Genomic DNA, 14330 nt, shown 5'->3' on the forward strand with positions numbered 1-14330 from the left:
CAGGCTCTCGTGTCCTGACATCTCCTCCTCCCAGGTCCATGATGTCCTCCACTCTGTCTGCCCCTCCTGGCCACGCTGCTTGGTCCGCTTGTGGTGGGTAGTTCTGTCACGATCGTCGTCTAGGAAATGACCGGACCAAGGTGCAGTGTGGTATGCGTACATTTTCCTTTATTTTTAAATGTCGCCAACAAAACAATAAACAACAAAAACAAACGTGAAGCTCCGTAAGGCTATACATGCATTAACTTCTCTAGGATAGGGGGCAGCATTTTCACTTTGGATGAATAGCGTGCCCAGAGTGAACTGCCTCCTACTCTGTCCCAGATGCTAATATATGCATATTATTACTATTGGATATAAAACAATCTGAAGTTTCTAAAACTGTTTGAATGATATCTGTGAGTATAACAGAACTCATATGGCAGGCAAAAACCTGAGAAAAAATCCAAACAGGAAGTGAGAATTCTGAGGCTGGTCGATTTTCAACTCATCGCCTATTCAAATCCCAGTGAGATATGGATCTGTTTGCACTTCCTACGCCTTCCACCAGATGTCAACAGTCTGTGAACATTGAATGAAGCTTCTACTGTGCTGTGGGGCCGGATGGGAGGTGTTTGAGTCAGTGGTCTGGCAGAGTGCCAGTTCCTGGTCACGCGCAGTCCACATGATATCGACTTGCGTTCCATTACTTCTATAGACACAAAGGAATTCTCCGGTTGGAATGTTATTGAATATTTATGATAACAACATCCTAAAGATTGATTCTCTACTTATTTTGACAAGTTTATTCGACCTGTAATATAACTTTTTGGAGTTTTCGTCCGACGTCCGTCTGGATCTGCGCGAGCGTTTGGATATGTGTACTATACGTGCTAACAGAAGTAGCTACTTGGACATAAATAATGGACATTATTGAACAAAACAACAATTTATTGTGGAACTAGGATTCCTGGGAGTGCATTCTGATGAAGATCGTCAAAGGTAAGGGAATATTTCTGATGTCATTTCGTACTTCTGATGACTCCAACATGGCGGAGAAATGTTGTTTATATCTGAGCGCCGTCTCAGATTATTGCATGGTTTGCTTTTTCCATAAAGTTTTTTTAAAATCTGACACAGCGGTTGCATTAAGAACAAGTGTATCTTTAATTCTATGTAAAACATGTATCGTTCATCAAAGTTTATGATGAGTATTTCTGTTATTTGATGTGGCTCTCTGCAATTTCTCTGGATATTTTGGAGGCATTTCTGAACATGGCGCCAATGTAAACTGAGATTTGTGGATATAAATATGCACATTATTGAACAAAACATACATGTTTTGTGTAATACGATGTCCTATGAGTGTCATCTGATGAAGATCATCAAAGGTTAGTGATTAATTTTATCTCTATTTCTGCTTTTTGTGACTCCTATCTTTGGCTGGGAAAATGGCTGTGTTTTTCTGTGGCTATGTACTGACCTAACATAATCGTTTGGTGTGCTTTCGCCGTAAATCCTTTTTAAAATCAGACATGGTGGCTGGATTCACAACATGTGTAGCTTTAATTTGGTGTCTTTCATGTGTGATTTCATGATTTTTAGTAAATCAGCCCAGGTGAAGCTGGTTGAGAGAATGCCAAGAGTGTGCAAAGCTGTCCTCAAGGCAAAGAATCTCAAATAGAAAATATATTTTGATTTGTTTAACACTTTTTTCGTTACTACATGATTCCATAAGTGTTATTTCATCATTTTGATATATTCACTATTATTCTACAATGTAGAAAATAGTAAAAATAAAGAAAAACCCTTGAATGAGTAGGTGTTGAAGAATATACCTTAGTTGATCTATGATGGTTAAGTGTAGTGTTACTATGCAATAATGACACTATTGATCTCACACTGGCAACGGGTAACAGATTTGTTTTTCTTCCTTTGTAATATTCAAGCTTTGGTTTCAGTGGATGAACAATATTAATTATTATTTAATGAACAATAAATATTCTTGTGGACCATCAATCTTGGAATGGGTTGGAGGGGAGAGCAGATGCTAGATTACATAGACCTGCCATGTTGATTACTAATGTACATACATGACTAATGTACATCCATGACTATTCCTCTCTTTCTGTTACTGGCTGAGAGTGCACCCCCTTTTCTCTCTCTCTCTCTCTCTCTCTCTCTCTCTCTCTCTCTCTCTCTCTCTCTCTCTCTCTCTCTCTCTCTCTCTCTCTCTCTCTCTCTCGTCTAATGTAATGCACAAATGCAAAACATTAACATAGGTTACCAATCTACAATGGGCAATGGTGTCAGTCACAGGCCTATGGGGGACAAGGAAGCCCTCAGTGAAGTTCTTCACATTCAAGCCAATGTTCCCTTGTCGTTAATCAGAATTTGGTGGGTGCTCATGCTAAGCCTTCATCTTTTATGACACATGAAACAAACTACATGTAGATTACATATTTTAATGTAATTAACTTTTTTGATGAAGTTCACACATTTGCTATTTGGTATTTTATTAGGATCCCCATTAGCTGTTGCAAAAGCAGCAGCTACTCTTCCTGGGGTCCACACAAAACATGAAACATGACATAATACAGTACATTAATAGACAACAGCTCAAGAACAGAACTACATAAATTATATACTTTTTTACAAAAGGCAAACGTAGCCTATATATCAATACATACACACAAACTATCTAGGGGTGAGGCGTGTTGACATGAGGTGTTGCTTTATTGTTTTTTGAAACCAGGTTTGCTGTTCACTTGAGCAATATGAGGTAGAATGGAGTTCCATGCAACAATGGCTCTATATAATACTGTACGCTTTCTTGAATTTGTTCTGGATTTGAGGACTGTGAAAAGATCCCTGGTGGCATGTCTGGGGTGGGGTGGGGGGGGGGGGGGGGGGGGGTGTAAGTGTGTGTGTCAGAGCTGTGTGTAAGTTGACTGTGCAAACAATTTGGGATTTTTAACACATTTATGTTTCTTATAAAAAGAAGATGTGACGCAGTCAGTCTCTCTTCAACTCTTACAACCAAGAGAGACAGGCATGCATAGTATTTATATCAGCCCTCTGATTACAATGAGGAGCAAGACGTGCTGCTCTGTACTGGGCCAGCTGCAGCTTAACTTGGTCTTTCCTTGCAGCACTCGACCACACGACTGGAAAGTAATCAAGATAAGACAAAACTAGAGCCAGCAGGACTTTCTTTTTGGAGTGTGGTGTAATTTAGTCGCCTCAACTTGTTCAACAGCCACACCATTCATTACCAGATTCAGCTGAGGTCTAGAACTTAGGGAATGATTTGTACCAAATACAATGCTCTTAGTTTTAGAGATGTTCAGGACCAGTTTATTACTGGCCACCCATTCCAAAACAGACTTGCAACTGTTTGTTTCAGTGACTTCATTAGGGTTTCAGTGACTTCATTAGCTGTGGTTGCTGATGCGTATATGGTTAAATCTACAGCATACATTGACACTCATGCTTTGTTTAATGCCAGTGGCAGGTCATTGGTAAAAATCAAAAAGAGTAGAGGGCCTAGAGAGCTGCCCTGCGGTAAACCACACTTTACTTGTTTGACATTAAAGAAGCTTCCATTAACGATTGTTAATTAGGTTCCTAAGTGACTCCTTACATAGTTTGAGTGATGAACAAAATGGAATACTTTTTTGTTGTTGTAATCCTCTTGTTAAACATAGTGCTTTTCATTATTAATTCTACACACATTCACCAATAAACCACAATGAAGTACAACAAAAATAAAGAACTAGCTTTTAAATCTCTTTTTCTATTGTGGCAAACATAAAGAGTTTGAGTGTCCATGCAGTAATGTGTTTAAAATGAATGGAGGGTAGAAAATGCCACCATGTAAACAGTATCCTGTGTGTGTATGTGTCCATTTATCCCCCCTGTGTCTCTAAAAAATGGCTGCCGATGTTTGTCTGCAGCTCTCGATTGATTACGCACCACTCTGTTTGCAGTTAGGAATGTAATTTCCATTGATTCCCTACTGAGGAACTCTCTCTCTCTCTCTCTCTCTCTCTCTCTCTCTCTCTCTCTCTCTCTCTCTCTCTCTCTCTCTCTCTCTCTCTCTCTCTCTCTCTCTCTCTCTCTCTCTCTCACACACACACACACACACCACGAACTGTAGCATGCATTGCACTTTACAAAGACATCTCAGCTTTATACCACCAAAAGGCTCAAGCTAGTCATGCTAGTCCTTCATGTGGCTCTGTTACAGTGGATGAGCCATCCTTTAAAGTGCCCAGCGATGTCACACAAAGATGGAGTAGGGTGAGGGGATTGGTTTGTGCAAAACTTGAAAGAGAGGAGATAGATAGAGAGATGAGGAGAGAGAGAGAGAGAGAGCAAGACACTCTTTGAGGTTGGCCCCTGGCATTATCCCTCTCTCTGCATCAGGTAATTTAAAGGGTCGATCTGAGTCACCCCTGAAAGAGACAGATATAGATGGAGAGTGAAAAAATAAGAGAGAGAGAGAGAGAGAGAGAGAGAGAGAGAGAGAGAGAGAGAGAGAGAGAGAGAGAGAGAGAGAGAGAGAGAGAGAGAGAGAGAGAGAGAGAGAGAGAGAGAGAGAGAGAGAGAGAGAGAGAGAGAGAGAGAGAGAGAGAGAGAGAGAGAGAGAGAGAGAGTTAGAGAGAGAGAGTTAGAAAGAGAGAGTTAGAGAGAGAGAGAGAGCATCAACATGGTCCATACTCTGAAGTTGGTGTTGCCTTCATTTTTTGGCTTCTGATCAAAATGTGTGTGTCTGAGGATAAATCATTTTTGTCTACAGGGGTTAAATTACATTTTGTCCTCAGATGGATGATGTGGTGCAGAATCAGAATGAGCTCAGGAGGTAGGATTGAAATACCCCACACCAAAATATTTATAACTATTTGCAAAAGGAGGATATTGTTTCCTAGGATTATTTTATTTTTTGGTCAACTTTGCAAATACTCATAATTTATTAACTGTTAATAACATATTTAACTAGATGGTAATTTTACAAGTAAATTTGTGGGGCATGCTTTAGCTCTTTAAAAGTATTTTTTGTGGTACTGGAAGTTTAAAAAGTGTTTCTTTGCTATGTAAAGCAAAGCAGTTACATGTACATATAGTAAAAGGAACATTTAGTTAAATAATTGGTATGATTACTTTAATAGACTACTATATCAACCTTATTACAGTTAAATCACAAAAATGTCTAAACTACAGTTGTTGTGTGTATAAATTGAAAGACATAGGACAAAGGAATCTTCTGTCAGAAGATGGGAATAAGAGGGAGGATCATGTGGACAACACCCTTACAAAAGCAAAGCATCTCTAAATCATTCATGCTGTGGGTTTCAGATAAATAGATGCACAATTTACTTTTGTAGAAAATTCAGTGTAAGTTAAGTTTGATTTTAGTTGAATGATGATGGAATGATTCGAACGTTTTAGACTATGATTTGGGAAAAGAAATACAGTGCATTCGGAAAGTATTCAGACCCCTTGACTTTTCCCACATTTTGTTACATTCTACAGTCTTATTCTAAAATGGACTAAATTGTTTAGTCTAGACACAACACCCCATAGTGACAAAGCACAGCTATTTTTAGGTCTCTCCAGAGATGTTCGATCAGTTTGAGGTCTCTGGCTGGGCTGCTCAAGGACATTCAAATACTTATCCTGATGCCACTCCTGCGTTGTCTTGGCTGTGTGCTTAGGGTCGTGGTCCTGTTGGAAGGTGAACCTTCGCCCCAATCTGAGGTCCTGAGCACTCTGGAGCAGGTTTTCATCAAGGATCTCTCTGTACTTTGCGCCGTTCATCTTTGCCTCGATCTTGACTTGTCTCCTAGTCTCTGTCTCTGAAAAACATCCCCACAGCATGATGCTGCCACCACCATGATTCACCGTAGGGATGGTGCCAGATTTCCTCCAGACGTGACCCTTGGCATTCAGGCCAGAGAATCCTTTAGGTGCCTTTTGGAAAACTCCAAGCGGGCTGTCATGTGCCTTTTACTGAGGAGTGGCTTCCGTCTGCCCACTCTACCATAAAAGACTGATTGGTGGAGTGCTGCGGAGATGGTTGTCCTTCTGGAAGGTTCTCCCATCTCGACAGAGGAATTTAAAAAATATATATTTTTATTTCACCTTTATTTAACCAGGTAGGCCAGTTGAGAACAAGATCTCATTTACAACTGCGACCTGGCCAAGATAAAGCAAAGAAGTGTGACATAAACAACAACACAGAGTTACACATAAACAAACAAACACAATAGAAAAGAAAAATAGAAAAATCTATGTACAGTGTGTGCAAATGTAGAAGAGTAGGGAGGTAGGCAATAAACAGGCCACATAGGCGAAATAATTACAATTTAATATTAATACTGGAGTGATAGATGTGCAGATGATGATGCAAAAGAGCAAGAGGGTAAGTAATAATATGGGGATGAGGTAGTTGGGTGTGCTATTTACAGATTGGCTGTGTACAGGTGCAGTGATCGGTAAGCTGCTCTGACAGCTGATGCTTAAAGTTAAAGCTGATGCTTAAAGAAATCTAGCGCTCTGTCAGAGTGACCATCGGGTTCTTGGTCACCTCCCTGACCAAGGCCCTTCTCCCCCGATTGCCCAGTTTAGCCGGGCGGGCCAACTCTAGGAATGGTCTTGGTGGTTGCAAACTTCTTCCATTTAAGAATGATGGAGGCCACTGTGTTATTAGGGACCTTCAATGCTGCAGAAATGTTTTGGTACCCTTCCCCAGATCTGTGCCTCGACACAATCCTGTCTCGGAGCTCTATGGACAATTCCTTGACTTCATGGCTTGTTTTTTGATCTGACATGCACTGTCAACTGTGGAACCTTATGTAGACACGTGTGTGCCTTTCCAAATGATGTCCAATCAATTGAATTTACCACAGGTGGAATCCAATCAGGGTGTAGAAACAGGATGCACCTTAACTCAATTTCGGGTCTCATAGCGAAGGGTCTGAATACTTATGTAAATAAGGTATTCATGTTTTTATTTGTTATATATTTTTATAACATTTCTAAAAACCTGTTTTGCATTGGCATTATTTGGTATTGTGTGTAGATTGATGAGGAAAACAACTGTTTTAATCCATTTTAGAATAAGGCTGTAACGTAACAAAATGTCTAAAAAGTCAATACTTTCCGAATGTACTGTATATGTTTTTTAAATGTCAAATGCCTAAGTATTTGTATTTGGGAGCACTTTCGATTGGAGTACCATCTATTGAGTGAACATATACTTAATCTGAAACATTCGTATGAGAGTTAAAAAACAAAATATTTGGTATTTTGTTTTGCCCGTATTAAATCAGCAAGGGATTCCTGCATAGCGTCATATTACAATCTGACTGTAGCTTTGAGACAGCCCAATAAACAGTCGGGGCAATATCATACATAATAGTATCATCCGCAAATGGATTCAGTCAAAAGAAATTGACAGATTGACCAATGGTGTTTGTATAAATAGTGAAGAGAACATAATCTACCCCTGTAGTACACATTTATGTCCTGTAATTCAGGAAATTCAGACTTAAACCCCATCAACCAGGATGGCTTGAGTTCTGTCACTAAGATAATCATGAAACCATGAACAGGCATCAGAGCTCAGGCCTGTCGAGGACAACTTACTCAGTAAAATAGTGTAACAGTCCTGACCTGTTTTATGTTGTTTTTATGTGTTTATGGTCAGGGCGTTAGTTTTGGGTGGGCAGTCTATGTTATTTGTTTCTATGTTGGTTTTGGTTTGCCTGGTATGGCTCTTGATTAGAGGCAGGTGGTTTGCGTTTTCCTCTAATCAAGAGTCATATTTAGGTAGGGCATTCTCACTGTTTGTTTGTGGGTGATTGTCTCCTGTGTCAGTATGTATGTTCGTACCACACTGGACTGTAGCGTTTGTTTGTTTCGTTTCGTTTCGATGTCGTCTGTTTCCTGTACGTAAGTTTATGTTTAGTTATGTAAGTTTATGTTCAGGTTTCGTCAACGTCGTTTTCTTGTTTTGTAGTTTTGAAATTGTTTTGTTTCGTTTCGTGTTGCCATCGTGTTTATAATAAAGATGGCTTATTTCCCACAAGCTGCGTTTTGGTCTGAAGATCCTTCTCTCCTCACCTCCTCCGAGGATGAGGAGAGCACAAGCCGTTACAGAATCACCCACCACGCTAAGACCAAGCGGCAAGGGAAAATTAAACGGAGTAAGGGACAGGAGAAAAACAAGGATTTCTGGACATGGGAACAGATAATGAATGGAGAAGGTCCCTGGGCTAAGGCAGGAGAAAATCGCCGTTCTCAGGAAGAGAGGGAGACAGCTAAAGCCCAGGAGCGGTGGTTTAAGGAGGCAGCTAGGAGACGTGGCTGGAAGCCCGAAAAGCCATGGGAGCAGCTGGAGGCACTGGGGAGTGCAGAGGCTACCGGAGAGAGGAACCGGAGCTATGAGGGAACGCGTCTGGCACGGAAGCCGAAAAAGCCCGTAAGTAATTCCCAAAAATTTCTTGGGGGGGGGCTAGGAGGTAGTGGGCCAAGGGCAGGTAGGAGACCTGCGCCCACTTCCCAGGCTTACCGTGGAGAGCGGGAGTACGGGCAGGCGCCGTGTTACGCAGTAGAGCGCACGGTGTCTCCTGTACGAGTGCATAGCCCAGTGCGGGTTATTCCACCTCCCCGCACTGGTAGGGCTAGATTGAGTATTGAGCCAGGTGTCATGAGGCCGGCTCAACGCGTCTGGTCTCCAGTGCGTCTCCTCGGGCCGGCATACATGGCACCGGCCTTACGCATGGTTTCCCCGGTTCGCCTACATAGGCCGGTGCGGGTTATTCCACCTCCCCGCACTGGTCGGGCGACCGGGAGCATTCAACCAGGTAAGGTTGGGCGGGTTCAATGCTCAAGAGTGCCAGTACGCCTCCACGGTCCGGTATTTCCGGCACCACCTCCCCGCCCCAGCCTAGTACCTACAGTGTCTACACTACGCACTAGGCTACCAGTGCGTATCCTGAGCCCTGTTCTTCCTCCACGCACTCTCCCTGTAGTGCGTGTATCTAGCCCGGTGCCTCCAGTTCCGGCACCACGCACTAAGCCACCTGTGCGTCTTCAGAGCCCTGAACATACTGTATCTTCTCCCCCTACTAATCCTGATGTGCTTGTCCTCAGCCCGGTGTCACCAGTGCCGGTACCTCGCATCAGGGATAGAGTAGGCTTTGAGAGTACTGTGTGCCCTGTCCCTGCTCCCCGCACTAGTAGGAAGGTGCTTATCCTTAGCCCGGTGCCTCCAGTTCCGGCACCACGCACCAGGTCTACAGTGCACCGTATCCGGCCAGAGCCATCCGTCTCCCCAGCGCCATCTGAGCCATCCGTCTCCCCAGCGCCATCTGAGCCATCCGTCTCCCCAGCGCCATCTGAGTCATCCGTCTGCCAGGAGCCTGCAAAGCCGCCCGTCTGCCATGAGCCTGCAAAGCCGCCCGTCTGCCATGAGCCTACAGAGCCATCCGCCAGACAGGAGCCGCTAGAGCCGTCAGCCAGACAGGAGCCGCTAGAGCCGCCCGCCAGACAGGATCTGCCAGAGCCGCCAACCAGACAGGATCTGCCAGAGCCGCCAACCAGACAGGATCTGCCAGAGCCGCCAACCAGACAGGATCTGCCAGAGCCGCCAGCGAGCCATGAGCAGCCAGAGCCGTCAGAGAGCCATGAGCAGCCAGAGCCGTCAGAGAGCCATGAGCAGCCAGAGCCGTCAGAGAGCCATGAGCAGCCAGAGCCGTCAGAGAGCCATGAGCAGCCAGAGCCGTCAGAGAGCCATGAGCAGCCAGAGCCGTCAGCCTGCCATGAGCGTCGAGAGCCGTCAGCCTGCCATGAGTGTCGAGAGCCGTCAGCCTGCCATGAGCGTAGAGAGCCGTCAGTCTGCCATGAGTGTCGAGAGCCGTCAGCCTGCATGGACCTGCCAGAGCCGTCCAGCCAGGACCTGCCAGAGCCGTCCAAACAGGACCTGCCAGAGTCCTTCAGCCGGGATCTGCCCCTTGTCCCGGTGTTGCCCCTTGTCCCGGTGCTGCCCCTTGTCCCGGTGCTGCCCCTTGTCCCGGTGCTGCCCCTTGTCCCGGTGCTGCCCCTTGTCCCGGTGCTGCCCCTTATTCCGGTGCTGGTCCTTATCCTGGTGCTGCCCCTTGTTCCGGTGCTGCCCCTTGTCCCGGTGCTACCCCTTGTCCCGGTGCTGCCCCTTGTCCTGGTGCTGGCTGTTTATTTAGGGGAAAGTAGTTTTAGGGTGGTCAGTGGAAGGGGTAGACAGAAGAGGGGAGTGACTATGGTGGTGTGGGGACAGCGTCCTGAGCCGGAGCCACCACCGTGGTCAACTGCCCACCCGGACCCTCCCCTGGACTTTGTGCTGGTGCGCCCGGCGTTCGCACCTTGAGGGGGGGGGTACTGTAACAGTCCTGACCTGTTTTATGTTGTTTTTATGTGTTTATGGTCAGGGCGTTAGTTTTGGGTGGGCAGTCTATGTTATTTGTTTCTATGTTGGTTTTGGTTTGCCTGGTATGGCTCTTGATTAGAGGCAGGTGGTTTGCGTTTTCCTCTAATCAAGAGTCATATTTAGGTAGGGCATTCTCACTGTTTGTTTGTGGGTGATTGTCTCCTGTGTCAGTATGTATGTTCGTACCACACTGGACTGTAGCGTTTGTTTGTTTCGTTTCGTTTCGATGTCGTCTGTTTCCTGTACGTAAGTTTATGTTTAGTTATGTAAGTTTATGTTCAGGTTTCGTCAACGTCGTTTTCTTGTTTTGTAGTTTTGAAATTGTTTTGTTTCGTTTCGTGTTGCCATCGTGTTTATAATAAAGATGGCTTATTTCCCACAAGCTGCGTTTTGGTCTGAAGATCCTTCTCTCCTCACCTCCTCCGAGGATGAGGAGAGCACAAGCCGTTACAAATAGCATCATCAACGGTATCAAAAGCTTTTGACAGGTCCACAAACAAAGCATCGACAAGATCATTAACAACTAAAGTGGTTGCTGTAATAGTGCTGTGCCCAGGTCTAAACCCTGATTGGTTTACATTCAACATACGTTCAACATTTCTCAGATAATAAAGAGTAAAGTTGTACATTAACCAAGGATTCAACAATCTTAAGAAGGAAGGAAATGGGGCGATAATTATTAAGAGCTGATTTCCATACTTTTTGTATATTTCCTGATAACAATGTTAAAATCAAAAATATGGTTTAATTGAGCCAAAAACGATGAGCACTGCACACTTAAGCAGACCAGGGTCCATTTGGTCGGCCCCTGTGGATTTCTTGTTGTCTATTGCTAGCAAAGCATCCAGGACTTATTTTTCTGTAAATAGCCTAAACGAAAAGCTTTGACTATCCTTCCTCTGATCATTTAGCAAGTTCCCCTACAGTATCAGCATCTATCCCAATATCATTGCGAATAGGCTTAGAAGTTCTTTCAAAGAGATAGCCCGCTGAAATAGAATTGTGATTAAATGCATCGATGACAGCATTTTACTTCGTAATGAGGTCGGTGTTTAAATGATTTTGTTGTGGCAGAAAGGAGGAAGGAGAACCCTTCAGGGATTGTGCAGTTTTCCAGAATTTAGCCTGGTTCCGATTACACTCCAGAAGTGCAGTTACATTCTAATCAGATTTAGGCTTTCTGATTTGTCTTACACAACAATTCTTCAGTTGCATAAAACCTTTTTAGTCCGGGCCTAATCCTTTGTTCCTGGTCTTGACCCAAGCATCATCTCTTTTATGAATTACTTCGGAGAATTTTTTTGTGTACTAGGCATTCGATCTACCTGATTGATTATCCACAATAGTATTGAAGACATCTGCAAAAAGGCTCAAAGCTAAGTCCAGTCAGGGATAGCTGAAATACAATCAAGGTCACTAAAATAAAAATCATAGAACAATGCCTGTTCACTGAAGTTTTTTAAGTTCCTCTTTGTGATGACACGAGGCTTAGGTTTTTGTATTTTAACATCTTTAACACAAACAACTGGGCAATGGTCACTAATGTCTTGGGTGAAGACACCAGTAGAAACATATTACTCTGGTGTATTCATTCAAATAAGATCAATCAGAGTTGACTTTGAAGGATCTTTACCGTTGGGCTATGTAGCCTTAGTCACAAGCTGGGTTAGGTTTAGATCGTTACAGATGTCTTTTAGATTGTCTGAAGCCTGCATTTCCCAATCATGTTTTATGTCACCCAGGATAATAACTTCTGATTTAGTGAAAGAAGACAGTAACCTAGTCACTCCTCGAGTGCCCCAAAGGTTAGGTGAGGCAGGGCGGTAGACCCCTATAACAGTCATGTATACATTTCCCCTCAGACAAAGGCTTAAAGATAGTAACTACATTTTTTGGCCAACGATTTTAGTAAAGAGAAGTATCAAAGTAAATGTAATTGCAAAAATATACTTAAGTATAAAAAGTAAAATCAAATTCCTTATATTAAGCAAACCAGACGGCACAATTATATTTATTTTTATTTATTTCGGATAGCCAGGGGCATACTCCAACACTCAGACATCATTTACAAACAAAGCATTTGTGTTTAGTGAGTCCACCAGATCCGATGCAGTAGGGATGACCAGGGATTGTCCCTTTAAGTGCGTGAATTAGAAAATGTTCCTGTCCTGCTAAACATAAAAAATATATTTTTGGGTGTAAGGGAAAATGTATGGAATAGAAAGTACTTTTTTTTTCTTCGGGAATATAGTGGAGTAAAAGTATAAGTTGTCAAAAATATAAGCAGATACCCTAAAAAAACAACTTAAGTAGTACTTTACAACAATGCCGGTAACTTTTTGTCTATCTTGTTGGGAAAGTGGTCAACATTTCAGTTTATAAAAAGTTACACAAAAGATTGTTTGGAAATGAGGATGTCACAATGGGACCTTGCGAATGTTGAGGAAATCCCATGAAAGTGGATGAAGATGGACAAAAAATGACTTAAAGCTTAATCATTTAAAAAGTATAACAGATATCAAAAAGTTATATAGAAGCACAGTGTTCCTGACTGCTCTGCACATTATAAAGTTTGACGGACGTTTCTAGCTTAAGCGGTTTAAGGGGAGTAGCATTCCAAAGAATTATAAGAAGAAGTATGTTGAAGATTTAAAGTGGGGACGCTTGCTTCGCAAGCCCCATTAACAACACATCCATGTAGCCCAGAGAGAGGGCACGTGCACAAATAGAGCCCTAAGGGTGCTGGAGCACCTGCCCTTTTGTCCTCCAATGAAAAAAAGGTATTTTTTCATTTTGAGTACTGGCCCTACCATAGGTCAGTGTACCACATGGGGATGTGAGTAACTCACTCCTCAGCCTGAAGTGTCCCCACTTGCATCTCTGAATAGCTAGCTCGGTATGAGCTGAATCAGGAGGAAGTGGTACTCGCTATGCATGTAGTATGACGTCCGTCACATGTGCACAGCCCTGCCAGAGAAGCAGTTATCAAAACATATTCTATATTGGTCGTAATGTAAGTAATATGGTGAAGTGCATGATGGTATACAGTGTTTACACATTTGGGATATGTGATGGGCCTGAAGTAAAATCATCCAGATGCTCTCTCCCTCTCTCTCTCTCTCTCTCTCTCTCTCTCTCTCTCTCTCTCTCTCTCTCTCTCTCTCTCTCTCTCTCTCTCTCTCTCTCTCTCTCTTTCTCTCTCTGCCTCTCTCTGCCTCTCTCTCTCTCTCTCTCTCTCTCTCTCTCTCTCTCTCTCTCTCTCTGTCTGTCTGTCTCTCTCTCTCTCTCTCTCTCTCTCCTCTCTCTCTCTCTCTCTCTCTCTCTCTCTCTCTCTCTCTCTCTCTCTCTCTCTCTCTCTCTCTCTCGCTCTCTCTCTCTCTTTCTGAACTATGTCCAAATCCTGCATTTTCCCTGCCTAGTGCACAGTAATGTGACGTGTTTTGATTCCTGTTATTATGATAAGACCTTCCAATTTCCTGTAGGGGCCGAATCATAACAAACAACGGCTACACTAACTACCCCGTTCTCGGAAATAAGGGAAGGCCTAATGGCACTTTATTGGTTATTTTTATTCCCCCTCCCTCACAATCATTGCAATTAGATAATAACAGCAATATCTGATGCTATTAAACAAACATCCACCAGCGTCTCTGTATCGTAGGATCCAAGGCTGCGTCCCAAATGGCACCCTATTCCCTATGTAGTGCACTTCCTTTGACCAAGGCCCTATCCATATGGCTCTGGTCAAAAGTAGTGTGCTGTAAAGGGAATAGGGTGCCATTTGGGACGCAGAGGAGTCGGGTTCATCTCATCTTGTCTTGTCGTACCCCTCCATTGGCCCCTGGGCTGAAGGAGCTCATCATAGAAGTTATTTTGATTGAAA

The 14330-nt window shown here is 43.4% G+C and overlaps 1 protein-coding gene across 5 annotated transcripts in view; it reads left to right on the top strand.

Moving 5' to 3' along the window:
- pde1ca (phosphodiesterase 1C, calmodulin-dependent a) overlaps window positions 1-14330 on the top strand; it is a 188855-nt gene that overhangs the window by 40653 nt on the left and 133872 nt on the right. The gene's annotated exons all lie outside the window — the stretch shown is intronic.

The sequence above is a fragment of the Salvelinus fontinalis genome, chromosome 25 (genome assembly GCF_029448725.1).
Source record: "Salvelinus fontinalis isolate EN_2023a chromosome 25, ASM2944872v1, whole genome shotgun sequence".
NCBI lineage: Eukaryota > Metazoa > Chordata > Actinopteri > Salmoniformes > Salmonidae > Salvelinus > Salvelinus fontinalis.